Source organism: Peromyscus maniculatus, chromosome 1 (assembly GCF_049852395.1).
Source record: "Peromyscus maniculatus bairdii isolate BWxNUB_F1_BW_parent chromosome 1, HU_Pman_BW_mat_3.1, whole genome shotgun sequence".
Classification (NCBI taxonomy): Eukaryota; Metazoa; Chordata; class Mammalia; order Rodentia; family Cricetidae; genus Peromyscus; species Peromyscus maniculatus.
Genome location: NC_134852.1, coordinates 62958400 through 62981941, shown reverse-complemented (window position 1 = coordinate 62981941; position 23542 = coordinate 62958400). Strand labels below are relative to the sequence as shown.

General features: G+C 39.5%; 1 pseudogene across 1 annotated transcript in view; it reads right to left on the bottom strand.

Moving 5' to 3' along the window:
- Positions 1-330: 330 nt before the first annotated feature.
- Positions 331-23542, bottom strand: part of LOC143267056 (large ribosomal subunit protein eL13 pseudogene) — a 75487-nt pseudogene continuing 52275 nt past the window's right edge. The window contains exons 6-7 of the transcript XR_013041995.1: positions 18078-20838; positions 331-16797 (exon numbers count right to left, since the gene is read on the bottom strand). The product of XR_013041995.1 is annotated as a large ribosomal subunit protein eL13 pseudogene (transcript). The remainder of the gene's footprint in view (positions 16798-18077; positions 20839-23542) is intronic.

Genomic DNA, 23542 nt, shown 5'->3' with positions numbered 1-23542 from the left:
ACAGATATAATCAGAGGAATGCCTCTCTAATTTCCTAGGCGATGCTAAATCAAGTGAAGCTGACAATGTATTAATATCACACCTTATTAAACACTCCCCATTGTTTGATGTTTCTATGCCTTTCTTCAACTTTGGTTTGAAAAGAGAGTTTTCTAGGACGTTTCCTGGGAGCCATTATCAATAGTAGCAATGCCTGCCCTGGAAGGTAAGAGAACTGCTGTCAAAATGAAGAGACATGACTTAAAATTTCCAATGATCACACCTGAATTTATACCCTCAGTTTCTTCTTTATAAGTTTTCTTTGCATTTAAATGAAAAATAATTCATAGGTGATAATAATATGAAGCTTTAATAAATGGATACATTATAGAAAATTTAAATCAGCTTAATTAGCAAATCTATTGCCTCAACTGTCTGCCATTGCTTTGTGTGAAAAAAATTAAAGGCTCATATTAATTATTTTAAAATAAACAATATAATGTTCCATTATAAACTACAGTTACTGCACAATGCAATATAACACAGAGTGTGTATCATACTAAAACCTTTCATCCTCTCATAGATAATCTTGATTTTTCAACTTGATTGGATCTAGAACCAATCAAGAGACAAATTGCTGAGTTCTGCACTCTGGAATGCCATCAGAATCCAGCTTCTTCAGAACTCTCCAGTGAAGGATTAGAGACAAGTGGATCTCCAAGATTCCTCTAGGTAGTGAGAGGCAGATGAGGAGCTCTGGGCCTGGATGCAGCAAATTGCACCTAATGTAGAAGAGGCACTGTAGACAGATGTTGTTGTTATGACTAAACTTGGCCATGGATTTCTTCAGCTTTTGGAGCTAAATTGTGGGAACAATTTGGAAATGTATTGTAGAAGGAATTTTATCTGTATCCTGCCCAGCCCTGAAATTGGGATGAATCTCTCCCACCCACAGTCACACGGCTCCTTATAAAATAATTATTCAGAGGCTTATATTAATTACAAACTGTATGGCTTTTGGCCTAAGCTTCTTGTTAGCTAGCTCTTATAACTTAACTCAACCTATTTCTATTAATCTGTGTGTTGCCAAGTGGTGGTGGCATTACCAGTCTGCTGACATCTTGTTGCTCCTTGGGCAGTGGAAACCACCACACTTATCAAAGGTGGAAGGATTGAAAAATACTAAACTTATTTGAAGTATTTTCCCTGGAGAAAAGAACACATTCAAGGCACTCCACTAAGAAAAGAGGTGCCTATGAGGGTTACTACAGGTCTCCTGAGTTCAGAACAACTTAACACACCAAGTCAGTGTGGACAAGGTCCATGTCTAGACCTGGCATCAGAACAGGGCACAGTCCTCTGGTGCTAGGTTGCAGGCATGGTAAAAGCAACAATTACTGGGTTAGGAAGGTTCCTGACCAGATTTCAAAGGTAGGCTTGGGTGCCAAAGCAATGCATGCCTGGGTCCAGATATACTTCCTTTTTTTCCCTCTTCATGTTTACTGTGAATAATGTTGTAATGGATCTGAGGCGGGTGGCATCGCTTCAGCAGGATGACTTCACCTTCTGTGAGTATGTAATCAAGAGTGGAATTAATGGATAATGCATGAGAGTTTCTCAAATAAAGTAGAATGATAAAGTATGCCTTTCCTTGTTGAACTTTGCTGTGTAGAGGCATGAATATACATGTCCATGATATCTTATGTAGCAGGATTCTAACTTCCCAAAGATTAATAAAATGTCTGACAATGTCATGTTCAAATAGATGTCTACGAACCTTCTGTAATGTGAGAATTTCAGCTGAGGCAGCTGCATGCTTCCTAGAATTGCTTTTCCCTGTAGAAATAAAAGCAATTTACTTTTGTCATTGTGAGTTTAAGTTACCTCCTTGGAGACTGAACTTCATCTACATTATTTCTGAGTATGATATAGCATAGCACACTGCACTTAGAAAAGGCATCATTAACCTACAAAATTCTTATCACCCAGGGAACTGCTGGAATTGGTGAATATGTGACCCATCAGAGTAAAATTATAAACTGCTTATTGGACATTGACCTTTATCAAGAGATGAAAACAGACAGTGGACAAGCCTGCTGACCTGTGCAATGCTCTTCCAAACTGTCCACTCACATAAACGAAGTCTCTGTCTAGATTTTGCCACCAAGTAGAAAAACTAGCAATGACATTTTCTTAGAATACAGTTTATTCTTTCCAACTAATATGCTAATATATTCTAGCAGTTTTCCTTTCTGATATTAATACAGAGTTATTTCATTATAAGCAAAGGTTTGGCTTTATTTTTTGCTTTATGGAAAATTTATAACAATACTCCAATAGGGCCTTAATTTTTCTTTTCAACATCTTGCTGTGCAGCTTTCTTTGCCCTTTTTGCTTGGATGCAAAGAGCCGGCACTGGCCCAAGCCATTTAAAGACCGGCAAAACCTTAAAATCCCTCTCTTGTGTGATGACTGGCTTTCTCCTTTTTGTAGACATTCTGGATGCGATCACAGGGCCTATTAGCTGAGTGGCCAATTTAAGCTCTTCAGCAGAACTATCTCCCTTCATTGGAGCTGAAGGCTTCCGGGGAAAAGTATGAACTTGGAACACTACTCATTCAGATGCTACACGTTAACCTGTGGTGGTTCAGTGGATTTGTTTCGCCTTCTTGGGTCCACAGCGATGCCGATAGTGTGAGCCACTTTCTTATGGATCTAAGCCATCTTTTGTTCTTCCAGGCTGAAACCCCTGTCAGCTTAGACGTTGGTATGGTTGTAGGGCACCTAACTATGAGCCTGATGGGACCTGACGCAGAGCAAGGGCCAAAGCTGGGCATTTTCGCCTGCCAGGACTTGCATCTGCAGATTTTGTGTGCTGGCTGGTTGAACCAAGTTCACCGTACCAATCCTTGTGGAAGTGGGGTTTCAGTCAGGATAACACCATTCTGGCTAGGAGCCATGGCTGCCCCCTGTGCAGGAGAGCGCCCGAGCAGAAAGGCAGGGTTTGGCTTTTTAATGCACCTTTTAAGCACCTAACAACATAACTGATTAAGAAGTAAGCTTATGTGAAGATGAAAACAAATGAAAGCCTAATATGAATTCCAATATTTGCATAATTCTGCTTATAAATACTCTGGAGAAAGTTTTAGTAGCATAGATCTCAGCAGCAGTTCCTGGCTGTGGTTTTATTATTACTCTAGTTACTTCTTTATCGGCTCCCAAATTCCAATGAAATTCTAATACACAAGCAGGATTGATTGCTCTAATAATATTTTCATTACATTATATGTAACGAACTTCTTCATATTTTTGAGTCTCATATTTTAAGACGGCATTGTAGAGAAGCTTAATTTTCAATGTCAAAGGCTAGTGTCTGCTCTGCCCTGGATATAGTGATCCCAGAATACTAGCTGGAAGCCTATATCTTGTTTGATGGAACATTTATTTGACATTTTTGGTCACAATAAGCTCTAGTCTTGCACTGAATAGCACCTGGAACTGGGCAGTCTGGAGATGAATAGATTGAGAGGATATATGCCTATGTTAGTTAAACATCATTGACAGATTGACTGGATTTAGAATCACCTAAAAGACACACCTTTAGGCATGTGTCTTAAGGTTTGTCAGAGAGGTTGACATAAGGACAGACATTCATCCTGAATATCATGACATCATCCTATGGACTGGGATCCCAACAAGAATCAAACGTTTGAAAAGGAGCAATCCAGCTGAGCAATGGCAGTAACTGTATCTGCTTCCTCGAATGTAGACATCATGTAAGCAGGCAGGTGCAATTATGACTAGATGACTCCCACACCCATCCCCATGCTTTCCTGCCAAAATGACTACATTTGTCCCAAAATATATCTTTCTCTTAAGTTACAGTAGGCAGGTATTTTGTCATGACTAACAATAAAATTAGAAAACACAGAAGCTTACATGGTGAGACGATTCCCTAGAATGAGAGAAAGCAGACTCTTCTCAACATGTGAAGATACAGCAGGAAATAGTTGTCTATGAATATTTTCTGATACCTAGATCTTGGACTACCTGCATCTAGAACTCTTGGAAAGCATTTAATATATATATATATATATATATATATATATATATTAAAATAATTCATAGTTTGTATTTTAATAAACAGAAAATTCATCTATTAGAAACTGATTGAAATGAATATTATCTTCTTATCTCATATATTAATATGTAAAGAGTGAGGTTTGGTGATACTCACCTGTAATCTCAGAATTTACAATGAATATTTGTGAGTACATGAATATTTATGAAAATATCAAGAGATTTAAATTTATTATTTATTTACCAGTCTTATACAGAAGAAGAAAGAAGTTGAGGAGGAAAAGGAGGAGAAATCAGTGGTGCCCTTACATAGCACCTTGACAATATCTAACATGATAAAGTAAAAAATTCAATGTAATATTTCTCTTTCAAAAGATCTTTAAGAAAAGTGCTTTTTATCTTGTGTAGCAATGTATTATTAAAATAATTCTTATGTCTTCATGAAGAATTTGATCACTATTTGAATTATTCAGTAATTAATTTCTTTTGAAATTTTTGAACTTAACATTTTACCAGGTTCCTTTGCAAAGGTGGACAGACAAGGGTAAACTTCAGTGAATTTTAAAACAATCACAATTTGTGTTCTGTGTCTAAATACCACCATCACTAATGAATTCTCCGATCATAGGCAGTTACTATTTGGCTATCTGAAGTGCAATCTTTATGATCATAGTGCAAACCAAAGAATGTTCTTAGATTAACAGCTATCTTATAAAAAATTAGGAATAAAAATTGGGAAGAGATTGAGATGATTAGATAGATAGATAGATAGATAGATAGATAGATAGATAGATAGATGATAGATTTGATTGAACAGGGAAGTCTGAGCCAATGAGAATAAATAATATGGCGTGTTCAATGTTGGGCTGAAAGCCTGGACTCAAATCAACTGTGACTTTGCAGCCCTTTCACAATGATATACTTCTGCAGGACACACCATGATTTTAAAGATCACACAGTCTCCTGAAACTGCACCAGCAGATGAAGATCATGAGGCTCTGGATGACTCCTCACATTACATTGGTGACATTAGCATATGGATGCTGTTTGACTCTTGGTGAGAGCTTCATGATAGGATGAGGAGACTCAGTATTGCTTGATTTGCTTTTCCTGATGACTAAAGATGTTGAACAATTTCCACACATTTTTGAATGCTTGTATTGTATTTCATCTTTTGAAAATTATCTTTTCAGTTTGTACATTTATTCTTTTGTTTGTTTCAGGTTTTTTTTAATAGATTCTAGATATTTACCAACTGTCAGAGGTATAGTCAGCTAAGATTCTCTCCAATTCTTTAAGCTGATTCTTCACTTTGTTTTTTCCTTTACTGTTCAGAGGGTTTTTAATTTCACACAGTTTCATTGTCATTCTTGCAATTTATTGGGCTATCTACAGACTTTTAAAAAGAATTGATAAGAATATATCTCACTGAAAAAAGAAAAGCCTTCTAAGTTGCTGCATTTGTTCTGTACGTTTGATTCTCACCTTCTGACATGTGTTTCATCTACTTGTAAAATGGGCATCAAGATACTACCTACTGCATAGGGTAGCAGAGTGAGGATTGAAAGGAAAGCATGGGTGCATTCAGAGTGCTTTGCCTGACACTCTTCTAGTAAAAGGCATCTCAAAACAATAAGTGGATATCAGATTTTCATCAAACAGATACTCCAGCTTAAGCAGAAAATGGTGAAATTTTCCTCCATTTTACTTCTGATAAGCATGACTTTCAAATGCTAATAATATCTGAAGCACAGTGTCAAAATTAAAACTTCCTTCCTGACCCTAGTCTTGAAAATTTTCTGTCCTTATTTCCAATTGTCATTTGAAGATGCAAAAGTGCAAACTATAAGATGAAATTCTGAACTGAGAAAATCAAGATGGACAATGAGAAAAAGATTTTATATGAAATGATGAAGAAGGGGTGAAAATTTAAATCTGTCTTTATTTCTCAGCTATGCTCTTGTGCAAATTTTCCTTTTTAAAAAAGCATATAGAGTTTATTTTTGAAAGTAGGAAGCATGTTATTTCTGATTTAAATAATCTGCTGTAGATAATTAGCTATTATACAGAAACAAACAGGCAAAGAAGTTGAGTTTGTCAAAACTATAATATAAAATTTAATAATAATAATAAGTACCATATGACTCAGAGAAGTTAATGTCCAAGAAAATGACAGGCATTGGATATTTTGCTATACGAGTTTGGGGTAAATATTTGGATGATATTATCTATCTATCTATCTATCTATCTATCTATCTATCTATCTATCATCTATTTTTTTCCAAAACAAGGTTTCTCTGTTTAACAGTCCTGGCTGTTCTGGAACTCATTTTATAGAACAGGTTTCCCTCGAATTCACAGAGATCCACATGCCTCTGCCTCCCCAGTGCTGGGATTAAAGGCATGTTCCCACCACCCAACTTGGACGGTTTTTAAATAGATAAAATTATCTATTCAAATGTATTTAAAACAACATTAATGCCCCTTCCCTTTCCTGAATCAAAATGTGAACATTTATTTTATTCTTTATAAGATGTGGTACATTGGAATATCTGAAAATGGATTCCATTTCTTCTTCTAACCACATCTTTACTGAAAGTTCAAATGCACTTTGCTTCTGAATAAATTACATATGGTCTTTGAAGGAGTTTTCCATTTTTCCACAGTTGAAAAACACACAAAAATATATTCTTTATGCTATCTTGAATTTTTAAAATTAACATAAACCCACTAAGAATGAATTATGGGAGAGTTAGTGGGACAGATGCATGAAAATGCCAAGATCAGACCCATGACTTTTGTATTCTTATGACTACAACAACAATGGATCATGATCTGCAATGCCTTTACTTCTTTGAGATTCCTTTTTTCTTTAATTATGTATATATCTATATATCTGTTAACACATACACACGAATGCAGTGTCTGTGGTCAGAATACGACATTGGATTCTCAGGAGCTGAGGTTAGAGCTGGTTGAGAGCCTCCAGATGTGGGTGCTGGGATATGAACTCAGGTCCTGCGCAAGAGCCAACCATGCTCTTGGCCACCGAATCACCTGTAGCCCACCTCTTTGCTTCTTATTAATACATTATCAATTAAATAATGATTTTCTGTGTGAATATCACAAACTGAGATTATTTTGTGTCCTATGAGTTTAAGAGAAGAATGTATTTCATTGCTGATGAGAATACTCTGTTTCCATAGGAACTCTTATATCTTGATACTTTTTCCTTCTGTAAAATCTCCATAACCAGCATGCTCTTTGATAATAACTCCAGTTCCCTCAGCTCTTCCCACATGTTCAGTAAAATCATTCTATTCTCACTTACCTTTTGAATCCAACTAGTATCTATGGTCAGGTGTCCTTAAGGCAAAACACTTTACAGTTTCTCAATAGCAGGGCTTCTATCCACTTAGTCAGAATTGCTGAAATGACAAGAATTAGAATCTCTATGCCGATGCATTTGAGGAACGTATGCACTAAAGTGCTGGTTTGATTCAGTATAAGCTGCTGTACAGATTCAAGGTCCAAGATGGTCAGTGATTTAATCCAAATGCCAAGGTTTTAACTGTGTTTTGTTAGAATGACAACAAAATAAAATAAAAACAGAATCCTAAAGCTTCTTTATTAGAACAAAAAGGGAACATTGGCTTTGTGTTGCTACACTGTAGTAAACAACTGGTGCATTGAGACAGCGAGAGTGCCCACAGTATACACTGGTACAGGGTATATAGAGAACAGATTGCAGTAGGGGGAATGAAATTTGCAGTTTTTAGAGCATGTGAAACTGACATACTGAGTCCATGTTATCATGAACATATCTCACTGTTGGATATTTACTATGCATGATAGAGAACTGGATAGCACCCAGAAGGAGGAATGATTTGAAAAGTGACAAAACAGAAACAATACCTTTTTAGCCAAGATCATTATGTTTGTTTGTTTTCAAATAACATGAGAGGACAAAGATGTAGAGGTTTTATGACTGGGATCCTGCAGCAGATATCTTAACAGGCCAGATCTGAAAGTGTTGAAAGGTGGGGCAAGATCAGGCTTAATTTTCCAGGAGAAAGGACAGGGGGAGGGGTAAGTACATACATCACAGAACTATCAGAAGGACACAGGATCTCTACTCCAAGAAATATTAAGAGAATGAAGATAGTCAAGGGCCAGATGCCCCAGATATGGAGCACCACAAAAATGATGTGACACATGTTGAGTTCCCCTGCCCAGATAGGTAAGTCAGGCCATGTGGTCATTACATATCATATTCCAAATTATTCTAAGAGATAGAATGAGGGAGATGAGACCAAACCCCAGTCCTACTCATTGCATCTCATTAGCACTGAGATATCAACAGATGATTGACATGAAGATATAGGAGGGAACTTATTTACTTTGAACGATTTCACAGAATGAAAGCACTGAAAAAGATTGGAGAAGCCTTCTGATGAACAAAATAATATAAACTTATTCTAGAAAGAAAAATAGAAGGTAACATTTCAATTATAAAAAAATGATAAGCCATGAGCTAAATAGTCTTCCATTAACCAAGACGGCTTAGAAGTTCAAGGATGTTTTCCAGTGAAATGGAACTATGAGTACTATGAAAATATCAGCTGTGCATTGTTATATATTTATATGACAATAAAGAATGGATAATAAGCATAATTCAGCCATCATCAGAGAAGCTTCCTCCTGCAGCAGATGGGAACAAATACAGAGACCCACAGCCAGACGGTTATGCACAGAGAGACTGTGAAACACACGGCTCTAAATGGTTTTTCTACACCAAATCTCTCCCCTCAGAGCTCAGAGAACCCTAACGAAGAGGATAAAGAAAGCATAAGATCCAGAGGGGACAGAGGACACCAGGAAAACAAAGCTACCTAAGTCAACTGAGCAAAGATCATATGAATTCACAGAGACAGAAGCAGCAGTCACAGGACCTACTCTGGACTGCACCAGGTCCTCTGCAAACATATTCTAACTTTCAGTTTAATATTTTTATGGAATTCCTGAGTATGTGAACAGGTGTGTTTGAGGTTCTTGTAATTTCTCTTGGGCTCTTTCTACTTCTGTTGTTTTTTCTTGTCGAGTTTCAATGTTATTTTTTTTTGTTGTAGCTTATATTTTATTATTGTTTGTTACCTCTTAGAAACCTGTCCTTTTCTAATGAGGAACAGAAAAGGAGTGGATCAGGAGTAGGGGGTATTGGGAGGAATGTGGAGGAGTAGAGGGAGAGGAAACTACAATCAGGGTTTATTAGATGAGAAAAGAATATACCTTAATAAAATGTGAAAATTTTAAAGTAAAAAATAAAAACAAAAAAATAAGAGTATGGAGAATGTTGGAGGATATAGCTCAGTGGTGGAGATTTTCCTCACAAATGAGAATCTCTTTGATAGATTCCCAGGCTTTCAAAAAAATCCTGAGATATTATGTAACATTTTCTCTTTATATTGATGAATTCTGATATGGTTCAAATCAGAACATGCTGTTTAGAGGTCTTAATTAAAGAATAAATCACATTTTCACCAATCACCAAGGTCTCTTTTCCCAAATATTAACTCAGGTAACAAAATAATTTATTGCCCAACTGTGTACAGGTGACTTTTGTTAGTTTGAGTCTGCAGTCGTAGATACCACTGCAGAAGAAGCTTCCTTGCCCAGAACAGCTAGTGGAAGCAGAGCTCACTGACTTCAACATGGTTTCTGGTGGCAGCATGGACTATGGACACCAACATGGCCCCCAGCTACAGCACAGTCCCTGGGGGACTTTTGAGGTAGCCCAATCCAGAAAATGAACCATTCTCCATTCCCATTAGTGTGAGCTTCAACAGCTCTAGGTTCACATCTCTCTGGCTCATGCATGGAACTCTGCTCTGCCGTCTTTTTTTCAATTTCAGGAGAACACTTTTAAAAGGTTCCATAAGACCTACCTTTTTAAAATGTTTCTGCGTTACCTGGCGCTCTCTGACTCATCCTCTGCTGCATCATCACTACTCTGAGCCTCCTTGAGTCTCTCAGGCTCCTTGGAGCTGCTCCATGGGCTTGGGGATGCCAACAGCCATTGCCATCTTGAATTGATCTCCACTGTAAATTCTTGAAAATAATTGATTTAATCCCAGTTTTTCAATTAAAATTGAATTCAGGTTGTGACTACTACCTCAACCATCAAATTGCAGGATTAAAGCCTGTATTTCCATGACCATATTGGTCATTGCTTTAGCAATTCATAAATTAACATTGATTATTGGAGAAGCAAAGTAGCTGCTTTCTTAACTACTTGTATCTGGTGACAGGTGATGTTGTAAAGCCCTGGCTCTCAGATCAACAGAGCTGTCCAGGTATTAAAGGACCTTTCATTGCTGGAGCCCCAAAGGAGGTAAGCCTCATTGTTGCTGAAAAGAGAGGTCATTTATATGCAATCATATGTGGCAAATTTAAAGGCCTGTTGCCTTTTTCTGTGTTTAAACTAATGAACCTCACTTTTTTGCCCCCTAGTGTTCATGTCTCACTTTGTCTTTCATTAGCATTGTGATCACAGAAATCAGGTCAATGCTGTGAGAGTTTGTCTCTAGAATGCATTGCACTTCTGCTCTCAAACACCCTGACTCCCTATAAAGGGTTCAAGAAAGGCTTGTGCAATGCTGTGGTCCATGGAGTTCACAGTTCTCAAAGGTTTATTTCCTTCTGCAGCTTCTCATCCTTAGTTCCTGGAATCTTTAAATATCAGTACTGAATTTTCCTTGTTCAATGTCACTAAATTGCTCTTGAAGACTTAAGTGTCATAGATTCTAATTAAATGACTGAGGGCACCCTATCACAAATCCTTTTGCTTCTAGCTGGGATTGCATTGTGGAAAGCATGAGTAGAGTTTCCTCCAAGCTTGGGTGCTGTCTAATTGGGTGCTTTTTAACTGCTGGTAATATCGAGAGAAGCCTATGTGGTAACTGCTGGGTTTATGCTTATTCACAACCCTCTGATGTGTGCACAACCACTCATAGCTGTGTAGAGTCTTCTAATGCTAATCTCAAAGTGTCAGGTCTGTTCCTTAAGTTAAATGCTACCTAAGAGCTCCTTCACAGGGTTTCCAGGGGTCACACATCTCCTATTCTTTACTCTACCATGTAACTACCATAGTAAGTGGATGCTAAGCTGGGTTTATTCACTAAATTTGTTGAGCTGAATCATCAATGTGGTGTTTTGTTTGCTCTGATTTCTTAAGGGAAAGATCTCTCTTTCTCTCTCTCTCTCTCTCTCTCTCTCTCTCTCTCTCTCTCTCACACACACACACACACACACACACACACACACACACACAAATACACACAATGTTCTAGACTGCTGGAAAGGCAGGATGACAGCATAACAGGATAGCAGGACATGGGTTTGATGTTCCCCATTTTTTCTTTTCTGTCTTAGAACAGTAATGCCATCCACAGACATAATGATGTAATTCCCCTAACCCAAGAGCAGTTTCAGTTCTTAAGCTCCTTGGGCAGAATATTGACATCACTAACAAACTTTCCTGGGAATCTTAAATCAAACTGAAGAACAATGTGGTAAAAATGGAAGCAGCCTTGCAAGAACGAAGACTCACAGAAGCATTGATGATATATCATATTTTTTATATTATAATTTAATTTAATTTTACATATCAGCCATGGATTCCCTTGTTCATTTTCCTTAGTTATGATAAAAAAATAATTAGATATAAAACCTTAAACTCACAAATATAAGATAGATACGATATCTTCTTTAATATTAGAATAACTCTAATTCTTGATAATTGTTTTGTTATTTGTAGTTTTACTATGTTAAAGTTAAAACCTCCCTTTTTGAAAAAAGAAGAAAAGGGGAAGTGCTGTGGATATCGCTCTGTATAAATAAAACACTGATTGGCCAGTAGCCAGACAGGAAGTATGGGTAGGACTAACGGAGAGGAGAATTGAGGGAACAGGAAGGCAGGGAGAGAGAGCTGCCAGCCGCTGCCACGACAAGCAAGATGTAAGGTACCAGTAAGTCACAAGCCACGTGACAACTCACAGATTACTAGAAATGGGTTAATTTAAGATATAAGAAGAGTTAACAAGAAGCCTGCCACAGTCATACAGTTTGTAAGCAATATAAGCATCTGTGTGTTTATTTTATAAGTGGGCTGTTGAACTGCCTGGGCTTGGCAGGGCCTGGAGAGAAAACTCCAGCTACAAAATTTTAAAGAGACAACCTGCACTTTCCATCTCCTTTCCCATCACTGATTCCTCACTCATCCTGTCCTTTTCTTCATGATTCTCACCCTTGTTGACCTTATGGAACTTGACAAAGTCATCTTTTAATCAGACTTCTGGCAGCTCACACATGTGCTTTTCCTTACTATTCAAAAACATGAGGAACAATGGTGGTGGTATCATAAATAAGAGATTTCATGAGTAGGAGAGTTCTTGAGCATGTGCCCACAGGGCCCAGCTTTTAGACAAAAGAGTTGGCAGGGTAAACAGGGTGTGTCTGCCTTGATGTTTTAACTGCACTATCTCTGCCCAGGAAGCCAGTTGTAGGTGTATAGCTGTTGGTGTCAGAACACAAACACCACTTCCCTTCATCCTGTAGTCTGTTGATTGGTATAGAAAAGAGGTTAGCCTTTCCTTAGCTACACAGTTACCAGAGGACTATGGACCATCTGCAATTGGAGTTGCTCAATACAGTCCCTGGGCTGTTCACCATACTTGGGTAGGCAGAATAAATACAAGATTGCAGAGCTGTCCCCAGGGAATGGCTCCTATAGTCTCAATGACAAGAATGTTGTGTGTTTGAGGAAGGGAAAGATAGTAAAGGTCCCACCAGTCATACCTAGCCCTGAGTTTGGTTCAACAGAACCTAAGGAGATGTATGCATGTGACTCAAAGGAGCTCAGGCACTGGAGAGGAGTTCTCTGGGCATGCCTCCATTGATCTTCAGAAGACTGTGTGTGCTGGTTAGGTACATCACCTTCCTGTTCCATAGAGGAAGAGAAAGCTCAGGTTTAGAGATGAGCCCAGGTACCACAGTTTACATTTCCCAAGTTGTATAATGCCTAGAACATGGGGGTTTTGTTTGTTTGTTTGTTTTCCACTGTTAGTATTCTGCAAGGTGAAGGCAGTCTCCTGAGATCATAGTAAATATCCCCCTCATTTCCTCTCCCTTCCAAAGAGTAATTACTCTTACTAGGGCACTCATGTGTTCTCCCAGACATCAGTTTGTCACGCTCAGTTTCTGATCACATCCTCCACTCAAGAAAAGTTTCTGATACAATTGTGAATCTTTCCTGATTCTTAGCCTGATGTGAGGGTTGAAGCAGGTTATTAGCCTTCCTGGGTACAGCATCTCTCTAAGTTTCCACAGCATAGCTCCCCTAGCTCTGAGCATCCTCAGTTTCTCCTGTCATTATTTAATGCTCTCTGAGGTGTTGTTGTGAAACAATACACTAAGGTGCTGTATGAGCAAAGATCCATATGGTTATTGGGAATGGAAGAGAGAGACCACTGTCTGTTTCCTGTTTTGAAGTTCAGGAGGATGGTCCATTTCCTCTAGTTTCTGTGGATCCACAAACTCTATCTGCTGCCTCATAAGTGCTGGGTTGACAATCATGCACCATGGCAGCTTAGCTATACTTCTGGATAGCTGATGTTTGCTGAATGTACCAGCTGATAGAAGAGTGAGGGTCTTTCTCTAAATACTGGGAGGAAAAGGGTTGTGGGATTTCAGGATGTGCCTCTTCTCACTACAGGAATTCCTGAGACCCTGCATGCAGAGATCAAATTTCCCCAGGACCTCAATTAGACATTTGGAACTTTTCTGTACATCTTAGTCACTCTGCTCTACTCCTTTAGACCCCTTGTGAAGAACCTCAGAAATCTCCCAGAATATCGAAACTCTCTTGCCCCTGAAAAAACCTCCAAAATCTGCAGGGTGTGTCTTCATTGTCTATGTGGCTGACCTAATATCTTCAGAGAAGCAGGGAGCTACTTAGAGAAAAGCCACGGATCATAACCCTGGGTAAGATGGGAACTGATGTAGCCTCAGCATAGCAGTACAGAGTAGAGGGATGTCAGGGAGTGGGGTTCAAGTCATGCATGAAATACTGCTGCCTCTCCCCACTTGTTTTCTTTCCCTCTTTTCTGACATTAGAATTATTATAATTCTCTATTCTGGGGTTTTGTACTGCAGACTCTAAATATGGTTTACAAAAGAGCTGAGAACCTGAAGAGCAAACACCTAAAGCAGTATACCAAGGAGCATGAAGGCTACCTGGCATATAAAGTCAGTTTGTGAGCAAGGAGGCTGGAAGATTGTGTGTCACCTGGTCAGACTATGTCCTGGGACTGTGTTGTGCTGTTTCAGTGAGTCTATGATCCAATGAACAGGCTCAACACTCACTTAAGCATACAATCTCTTGCACCCATACAAGCCAACACAAACACAAACACACAAACACACACACACACACACACACACACACACACACACACCCATACACACACACACACACACTCATACACATGTAAAGAAGACTGAGATAAAGTTCATATGGAAGACAGCTATAGAGCAACTGAGTAAGGGGGTGGTCCTTGTTTTCTATAGTACCAGGGTTATGAAGGTGAGCATGAATGCAATGCTAAGATGTCAGACGCAAACAGAACTACGCTTTGTTCATCTCTTTGCTGACAAGGCTTTTTCTTATGAGATTTTAAGTATTAGCCTGAATCCTGTTCTCTTTCTGTAGAATAAGACAGAAGAGGAAGGGGCAAAGAACAAGCCCTTCAGGGAGGATATAAGAAATATCCTCCAAAACTCCACAGCATTTGGAAAATGCTGCTTCCTTTTAAACAGGCTAGTGGGTGGCAGTGATAAAGACAGGAGTGGAGAGGTGGGACCCAACCTGACATTGGCATTGAAAAAGGCTAAAGAATATTCAGGAGGAAGCACATCTATTAAACCACTAGTGGTGTGTGGCCCACAGGAAACCTTTGAGGAGATAACCCCCACCACATCATCAGCAGACACCCATTGTGGGGAGACTAAGATGGTGAGAAGCCCAGATGAGTCACCACAGGTCCATGACTTGGCAAAGACTTGTACATAAGTGGTCCCCATTGCATCTGAGTTAGCAACATAGTGTAAGACTGGAGCTCACTAGTCTGTGATGCAATGGATAGGCTCCACACTCACTTGAACACACGTGCACTTTATCCAGACAAGCCAATGTGCATATGCATGCACGCACGCATGCACGTGCACACACACACACACACACACACACACACACACACACACACACACACACACATGCAAAGTGCAGTATGGTGCTGAGAATATTGAGTCTTAGTGGTTACTGAAGATGGCTATATAGGAATTGATTAAGTGGCTGTTTTCCATAGCACCAGTGTTATGAAGGTAAACATGGACCTTATGCTGAGATGTCAGACCTAAACAGACCTACACATTGTTCATCTCTTTGCTGGTAAAGCTTTTTCTTCTGGGATTTGAAGAATTAGCCTAAATCTGTTTCTCTTTCTGTAGAAGAAAAGAAAAGAGGAAGAGGCAAGAAACAAGGCATTCTAGAAGGATAGAAGAAATCTCGGACAAAACTCCCCAGACTTGCCCAAACTCATCTCTCTTCTGCATAGACTTGTGTATGGTGGAGAGGTGAACCCCAGGCTGACATCAACATCTACAAAGGCTGAAGAACCTTCAGGAGGAAGCACACCTGTGAAACAACCAGTGGTGTGTGGCCCACAGGAAGCCTTTGAGACGATAACACCCATCACTTCAGCAGACACTCACTGTGGGGAACTAAAATGAAGAGAAGCCCAGGTGAGTCACCACAGGTCCATGGCTTGGAAATGACTTGTGTATAAGTGTTTCCCATTGCATCTGGGTCAGCCACACAAAACTGAGACTCCAGCTCTCCAGTAAAGTAAGGCGGTGCTGGTGCACAAGTGTCTGAGGTCTAGAGCACTGAGCCACACAGAGAATGTTCCTTCCCCTTGTCCATGTCCTCAGCTGTTTGCTTCCACGGATCCACTTTGCTGTGGTAACAGAACCTCATGTGATGAGTGTTGTCTCGTTCCTTCCTGCCATCTCTCTTGTCAAAATAACCTTTAACTTAGTTTACCCAGACAAGTTTCCTCAAAACTTGTTTGAATTCAGATCCTCATCTTTTCTGAGCTCCGTAGAGATTTGAAGAAGCACATTAAGAAAATACTGAATCACCTCCCATGGTAAGGAATGTGCTGTGCATTGTTACTTTATGAAAGTCAGACTCTCAGGTAATCTTACGACATAATGGAGAGATGTGAGGGCAACAGAATTTTGGGTGCATGAGATTATGTTTTCAGCATTTGGTAGACTCTCACAGGAAATCCTCAATTAGGGCCAGGGAGTTGATGACTCTGTGGGTGAAGCGCTGGCAGTGACAGTGTCAGAACCTGAGATGGAATCTCCAGAAAGCACGTGACAATGGGGTGTGTTGGCCACCTCTACATTCAAGGTTCTCTTCAGGTGAAGTGGGACAGGGAGACAGGAGAAGACCTGGTTTCTCACAGCACAGCTAGCTGGGCAGACACAGAAGCACAGAAGAGATTCTGTTGGACCAAAGGGGCCAGGGAAGATCAGCACTCCAGGCAGTCAGGTCACATCTGCAGATGTGCTGAAGCACCTGTGCATCCTTGCTCACACAGCAGCGTGTACATTCTGAAAAATAAATACAGATCATGGACATGTGCAAACACACTCACAGTTCATACATAAAGGATTTTAAAGGGAAAATACACAAATATTTCTGAAAAAAAAGTTCTCAAGTATCTCATCTCATTTGGTTTATGTTGTTTGTTTCATTTGTAACATCTACTTTTACAGCCTGAATAGACTTGAGATCCTGCCATCTCAGCAAGTAAATACTGAAATTTCAAGTGTACATCACAAGGCCTGGCTTTTCTGATGTTTCTAAAGCATTGGTTGATTCTTGTTTTGCCTTGCAAGAGTCAAAATCTCTTCTTGAATGAAGAAGAGCTGCAAGCCAAATTGCAGTGCTCTGTCTGAAGTAGGCACAGCTGAGAGAATTGGCCTTTCCCAGCCATGACCCTGTGCAGTCAGCAATTTACACATTTCCAGATACAAGCAAGAGAGTCAGCCTTTGCCAGCCTTGAGCCTTCTGAACTCAGCAATCTACACATCCAAATAATATAATGAAGGAGCAGGAGGATGCTGTTCAGTTCCTATTGGGCTTGGAGAAATAATTAGGAAAGGGCTTACTGGTTCAAGATAAGTCAAGAAATCTGCCCAGGACAGATTTCTGTACCATCTTCACTCACAGTACGAGTCTTGGGCTGCAGCTATTCCAGGTGGTATGTTAATATGGATTGCCCGGCAATTCTGGGGTCTCAAGGATCTTACCAATCCTTACAACATGCCCTATTGGAGACAAGCTGTGCTATTATGACCTTGAGATAAGTCTCTGTACATTTCTATCCTGTCTGCAACCTATTAAAATTTGATAGGGTTTCTCTTGGTCTCAGAGCTCTTGAATACAGTGGTCTACATGGCTGAACATGATCACAACAGTCTTTCTTCCATATAGAAGCTCTGGAATATTAATAATTTGAGTCAGTCTATGTCTGAAAGGCACAGACCAATGGAGCTACTTTTTAGAGACTTAGTCTCAAACCCAGGGAAACGTAAGTCCAGACTTGAGAGTCTAGAAGCCAGCTGACCTGGACATATGTACCACAGATAAAGAACATTTGTTTATATCCAGAGAGACACAGCGGAAGTTTACATTTTCTCTGCCTGTTTGTCCTGTTTATCTCCCATGTGCCTTCATGTTACCTACCTGAGTTGAGAGGGGACTTTGCCCACTGAGTCTGTGAACTCACATGGACATTTTTTTTTACAACCAACTCATAGTCACACCTAGAAATATGTTGTTCCATCCACTCAAGCTGGTAAAGTCCACTCTCACAGCTCCCACTCACCTGTGGCCAGAGTTTGGAGAAGAAAATCCCTGCCTGCTGTGTGGTTCCATCATGGGTCCTGAAAGTGAGGAATGTGCTGCTGGAGGGAATGCTGATGACTTCATGTTTTTCCTCTAGGCTGCCAGGCTGAGTTCTGCTCAGGGACACCAGGCCCTGTAACCTCAGACTTCTCTCTCTTTTCCATTGCAGTTCAGAACTCCTAAGGCCTCTGCCCTGTGGTCCTTCCAAAGGATTTATGGGATCAGTTCCTCCATTCTGCAAGGAAAAACAATACCAAGACAGGACTAGAAACATGCGGAGTCTTATGTGGTACCCTGGTAAAGATATGAAAACTCCTTCTTGATCTCAGATTGTTTCTTCCCCCTTTGCTTTCCATGACTCCAAGAAAACATATCCAGGGGCTGTGTCCATACATATCACTCCACAGAAGGAACCATGGATGGCAAGGCCTGGCCACCTTGAATTTGATGAGTTTGCATTTGGTTGCTTTTCAAAGTCCCTTGAATTGAACAATTTGCTTCAATGCTATAATTAGAAATTTTCACTCTAGTGGTGGCTAATGCCTGTGACCCCAGTCATTGGCAAACTGGGGCTGGAGGCTTCCTACAAGTTCAAACCTGGCTCATATACAGAGTGAGATATTGAAGTAAAAGCAGGCAGGCTGGCAAGCAGAATGTCAGGTATGAGACATGGAGACAGGCATATTGACTAATTCTAAAAGAAGGAGGACTCAATTCCTTCTGTGGCCTTGTCTGACCACCTATTCTGTGGTAAGCCTTGGAATAATAAATTAAATACCTCAAGACCCCAGAGCAGACCTACTGGCTGCTGCAGGGAAGAACCTAGGCCAGGATGTGCTAAGAGGGACATCATATCAGGTTCATCTTATCATCTCTGCCTTCATAGAGTACCCAGCAATGCTGGGGTCCAGCCTCAGCAGTTTTGAGGGTCTCAAAGGGCAGGAATGTCTGGCAGGCACAAGAAAAAACTGGAACACAGGAGTTGGTCAAGCTGACAAGTCTTGTGAGATCTGGAGATGTGCGTTTTCTCTGCCTTTTCCTGATCTGACTCAACCCCAGTCTTTTATTGTAATAATACAAGGAAATAGGGGGTGAGAAAAGTCAACAGGTGATTGAGTTCTCCACAATAGTTTCAAAAGTTCTTTTTGTAAATCAGCAAAGTGTACCCCGTGCCCTTTGATTGCACATAGAAGTTCCCAGGAAGAAAGCCAAAGCATACCAGCTTATTCTTTTGCAGATTAATAATTATCAGACCATCTGAGGTAATCACCCCAGAGGCCATCTACTTGCAGTTTCTCAGAAAGCACAGAAGTACAAGCAATGGTTTAAAGTACCAGACTGCCAGCTTCCTGTCAGCTTAAGTCCTTCTTCATCTCTCTATAATTCACCAAGTTGTCTTCTAACTAGTTCTGGACAACTCTTGTCTTTTATCCTATCTATATGTCACTCCATCTACAGTTTTCTGCCACCAGCCTTCTGGGTTTCCCCCATGACCTGTATAACAGCTTTAACTCTTGCCATTGACACAATTTCAATATCATTTCTAATTTCATGGAAACCACCGCAGGAGAGAGAAAGAAAACCATAGAGAGCAAATAGAAGAGGAGGATTACAAGAACCAGTAACAGCTGGATGGGTGAAAACAAGGGTTGTTTTCTCGCTGGCCCACAGAAGGCAGGCTTAGTAGAATATCTGGTGGGGCAGGCCCAGAGGGATTGATGTCTTCATTCTCTGGTATCTCCAGCACAGATTCCACTGGCAACACGTCAGGCTTTTCATATGTTGTCTCCGGCACAGCAAAGCACTGGGGCAGTAAAAGTGGAGAAACACTGAGGTGAGGGAGAAGGATGAGAGTCATTCACTGGGGTGGGGTCTTCACTTACTTGTGCTGTGAGAGAGTGGGATTGACAGTGCCAGGGAATTGTAACAAGTTGTTTTCTCTTGTCAGGTAAGGGAAGAATATCATGTCACTCATATTATAATCCCTGTGCAGAATGGAGAGCCTGATTATTGTTATGCCGAGAACGAGGAGGAACTCCTTTTTATTCAAGAAGAGCTGGGGCTTCTCACCTTAGGTTGGATTCATGTAAGCAAACTGATCTCCCTGTGACACACTTCTATTTCTTTCTCTGTACAGAGTCAATCAATTCCAGATCATCTGTCTCTGAGTACAAGCAGTCACCAGTGTTCTAGCCTTGAGTCAAAGGCACATTTTCTGGTGTATTTCCAGCTCTTCTAATTTTATCTCTTACTCAAAGTAATTCTTCAAAGTTCCAATTCTTGTGAGTGAGTGGAGAATGGATGCTTCCCTAGAATGTACGAGAACATACTGTAGAGACTATGTACCTAAAATTATTTTAACTAAGTCAAAAGAGTTTATTCTAATAACTGCATATTTGTCTTTAGGAAAAAGCTCTTGCTTTGTGCACACCTAAAGAGCTCCATCATGAAAGGTTTTCAAGTATTTGGACAAGCTTTTGGTGATCTTCAAGGATATACATTTCTTTCCTTACAAGAGTTCTTCTGAATAATTCTCTAATTTCCAAGGCGTGAAACTCACAGAACAAGCATCTTTTCTTGGAATGGCACAGGTATAAGCCACAATCAGTTGGTTATTTCTAGGTTTTGAGAGATGGCAAGTACTTTTGTACTCACAATTGGGAAGTACTGATGTATGAGGCAGTCTTCTGTGTCTTCTTCTCCTTGACAGAATTAGGGAATTTAGGGAAGTGCTGATAGCCCTGTCACAGGAACAGAAAGTGGCAATTAAGGTTCTAGGTGTCAGTTCACAAGAAGAAAAACTCTCTGATGGCTATTTACCTTTTTAAGCAAGGCCACAAGTCTACAGAGTCCAGAACATCTTTTTTTTCTGTGATACCTTCACATGTTTGCTGTTACAATCTTTACCTGGTATCCAATATGATGTTTATGGATCTGGAGAGTTCCCCACTGCCTGTATTGTAGTGTGTTTATCTCATGAATACATTCCAATATTCTGGGCATTATTATCTGTGGATTGTCATGAAGATGATTCCTACTTCAGCTTTATTGTCTAATTGATACAAAGATTTGCTGAATGAGAATAAATACTAGGATATGTTTTATAGTTAGGCCAACTAAGGAGCTGCTCTATATCACAGCTTAGATTTATGATTCAGGAAAACATTTGAGTCCAGAAGCCAGGCACAGATTTCTTTTGCACCATTAGGTGGAACTAAGCTTCAAAATAGTTTGATATTAGACCAGAGGACTTGTTAATGGTCTTTAAGATAAACATTCCCAGAAAATCAATCTTTATTCCACAAGGGCAAACTGATCTGTTTAGCTATGTCATAAATACAAAACACCACAATTATTGCTAGCTGGCAAATGATTAATTATTTATATTCATTCCTGACCTCAGTTTGTGCAAATAATTCTGCCTAGTAAGGGTTACAGAAAATAATTTGACTCTATAGCCCCAAAAACAGGGCTATAGGTTTTTCTTTGATAGTCAGGAGCTACACACCAAACAGAAAAGATATTTTGAGATTTAAAGCATTGTTGAAAGTGCCAACTGAGCTTATACTAAAAGATATAAGGTACCCAAACATGAACTAGAGAATCTATGATATCCCTACCATCATTTTTCTGAAACTCAGTACTCAACAGTCAACTCTAGGGTTTAAAGAGAATTCAGAATATATGATTTCTGATTGTAGAGTTTTAGTGTAAAATGTTTACATGGTCATGAATTGCTTTAATGTCCCTACTTGAAAGAATGCCGGGGGGGAAGTAGCTATATACTCAGATAGGTTGCAAGTATGCAATTTTCTCATCTTCTTGGGCTCTTCAGCAATTTACGTTTACGATTTCTTTATAAGTCCTTATAATATTTCCTCTCAAGATAGATAATAAAGTAATTGATTCCTTCTTTATAACTAAAATTTACAGTCTGTCAGTAAAAGTGTTGGCTGAGAAAATATGCTCCTTGCTTACACATGAAAGGCTGCTTAGATATATTGCATGAGAGTTTTTGAGATGACTCTGCTTCAACTCATGCCTTTACCTATGGAATGTAACCTTTTTATGGCTCTTATATTGCCTGATTTTGTTGGGATATATAAACAATGAGAAAGAGAGAATGAAGGAGAATAAAGGAACCATCAAGAGAATGTGTGAGTGTTATCATTTTTCCCTTGCCCTCAGATAGAAAAGTCACAGCTTTACCAACACTCTGTATTTTTCTTGGAGCCCAGAGTGCTGCCTTGGAGGCTGGCTCTCCAAGGCAGAGTTAGAGGACAAAGGATATATACATATGCATATGTATGTATGTATGTATGTGTATATATATATATATATATATATATACACACACACACACACATATATATATATATATATATATATATATATATATATATATGAAATGTAAAACTAAACAGAAACAAAAGAGGAGGAGGAGAGAAAGAAACAGAGCCAGACAGAGGCACAGAAAGACAACAGAGACAGAGACAATAATCATTCATAAACCACTTGTTACTCATATGGGTAGTGATTTTAAACTACTTATTTAAACTACTTCATGACATAAATGAAATATGTTGTGAACTTTCATTGCTTCATTGATAGGAAACACAGCAACTTCATCACATTTATACTTATATTGTGTATATATAGTAGAGGTTCCTCTATCCATCTCCCTCCACATTGCCCCTGTGTGAGTTTAAGGTCTTAATCTATTTAGAGCCACTTTAAGAACACAAAGCAATAAGACTTAACATAGAGGTCTTAAATAGAGATCAATTTCAGATGGTCACTTTCAATGATAAGTTATTTGGCAAGCAAGTTTTTGAAAAACCAAACAATGCAAAAAGCCCTAGTGGTAAGAGACTAAAAAGATTAATCTAAAACAAAGTTTCTAAAACCAAGACAAAAATTTTTTGTTACCTACTCCATTAAACCCAGCAATCCAATGAATGTCAGAACTACTATAAAATCTCTTCTTCTTAAACTCAGAAGTTACGTGATAAAGAGCTGTCTAAAGCACATGTAAATTATGACTCCAATGCTTGGCAGGCAGCCTGCCTGTGGGTCCACTGGAGTTAATAAGGACCATAATAATGTACACCCTTTGGGAACAGGTGTAGACTGCCCTAAACAGCAACTGTGACTAAGTCCTGAAGGCACAGTGGGTTTCTGAGCCTCCCATCCAGCAAGGATGCTCATGGCTGTCAGGATTAATCCTGTCACTCTGCACAGGCTCTTGGAAAACTGATGGCCCATTCACTCCACAGTTTCATCTACTGCCTTTTCCCCACAAAGTAAAGTTTTTAGAAATGTATTAACTTAATATATCTGTGCTCATGTTCCCTGCTAAGTGGCTACAATCTCCACAAATATTCTCTGCAGGAAACAGTTCTCTCGTGACAGAAATTTCAGACATAGTTGAGGAAGAAAATCTGT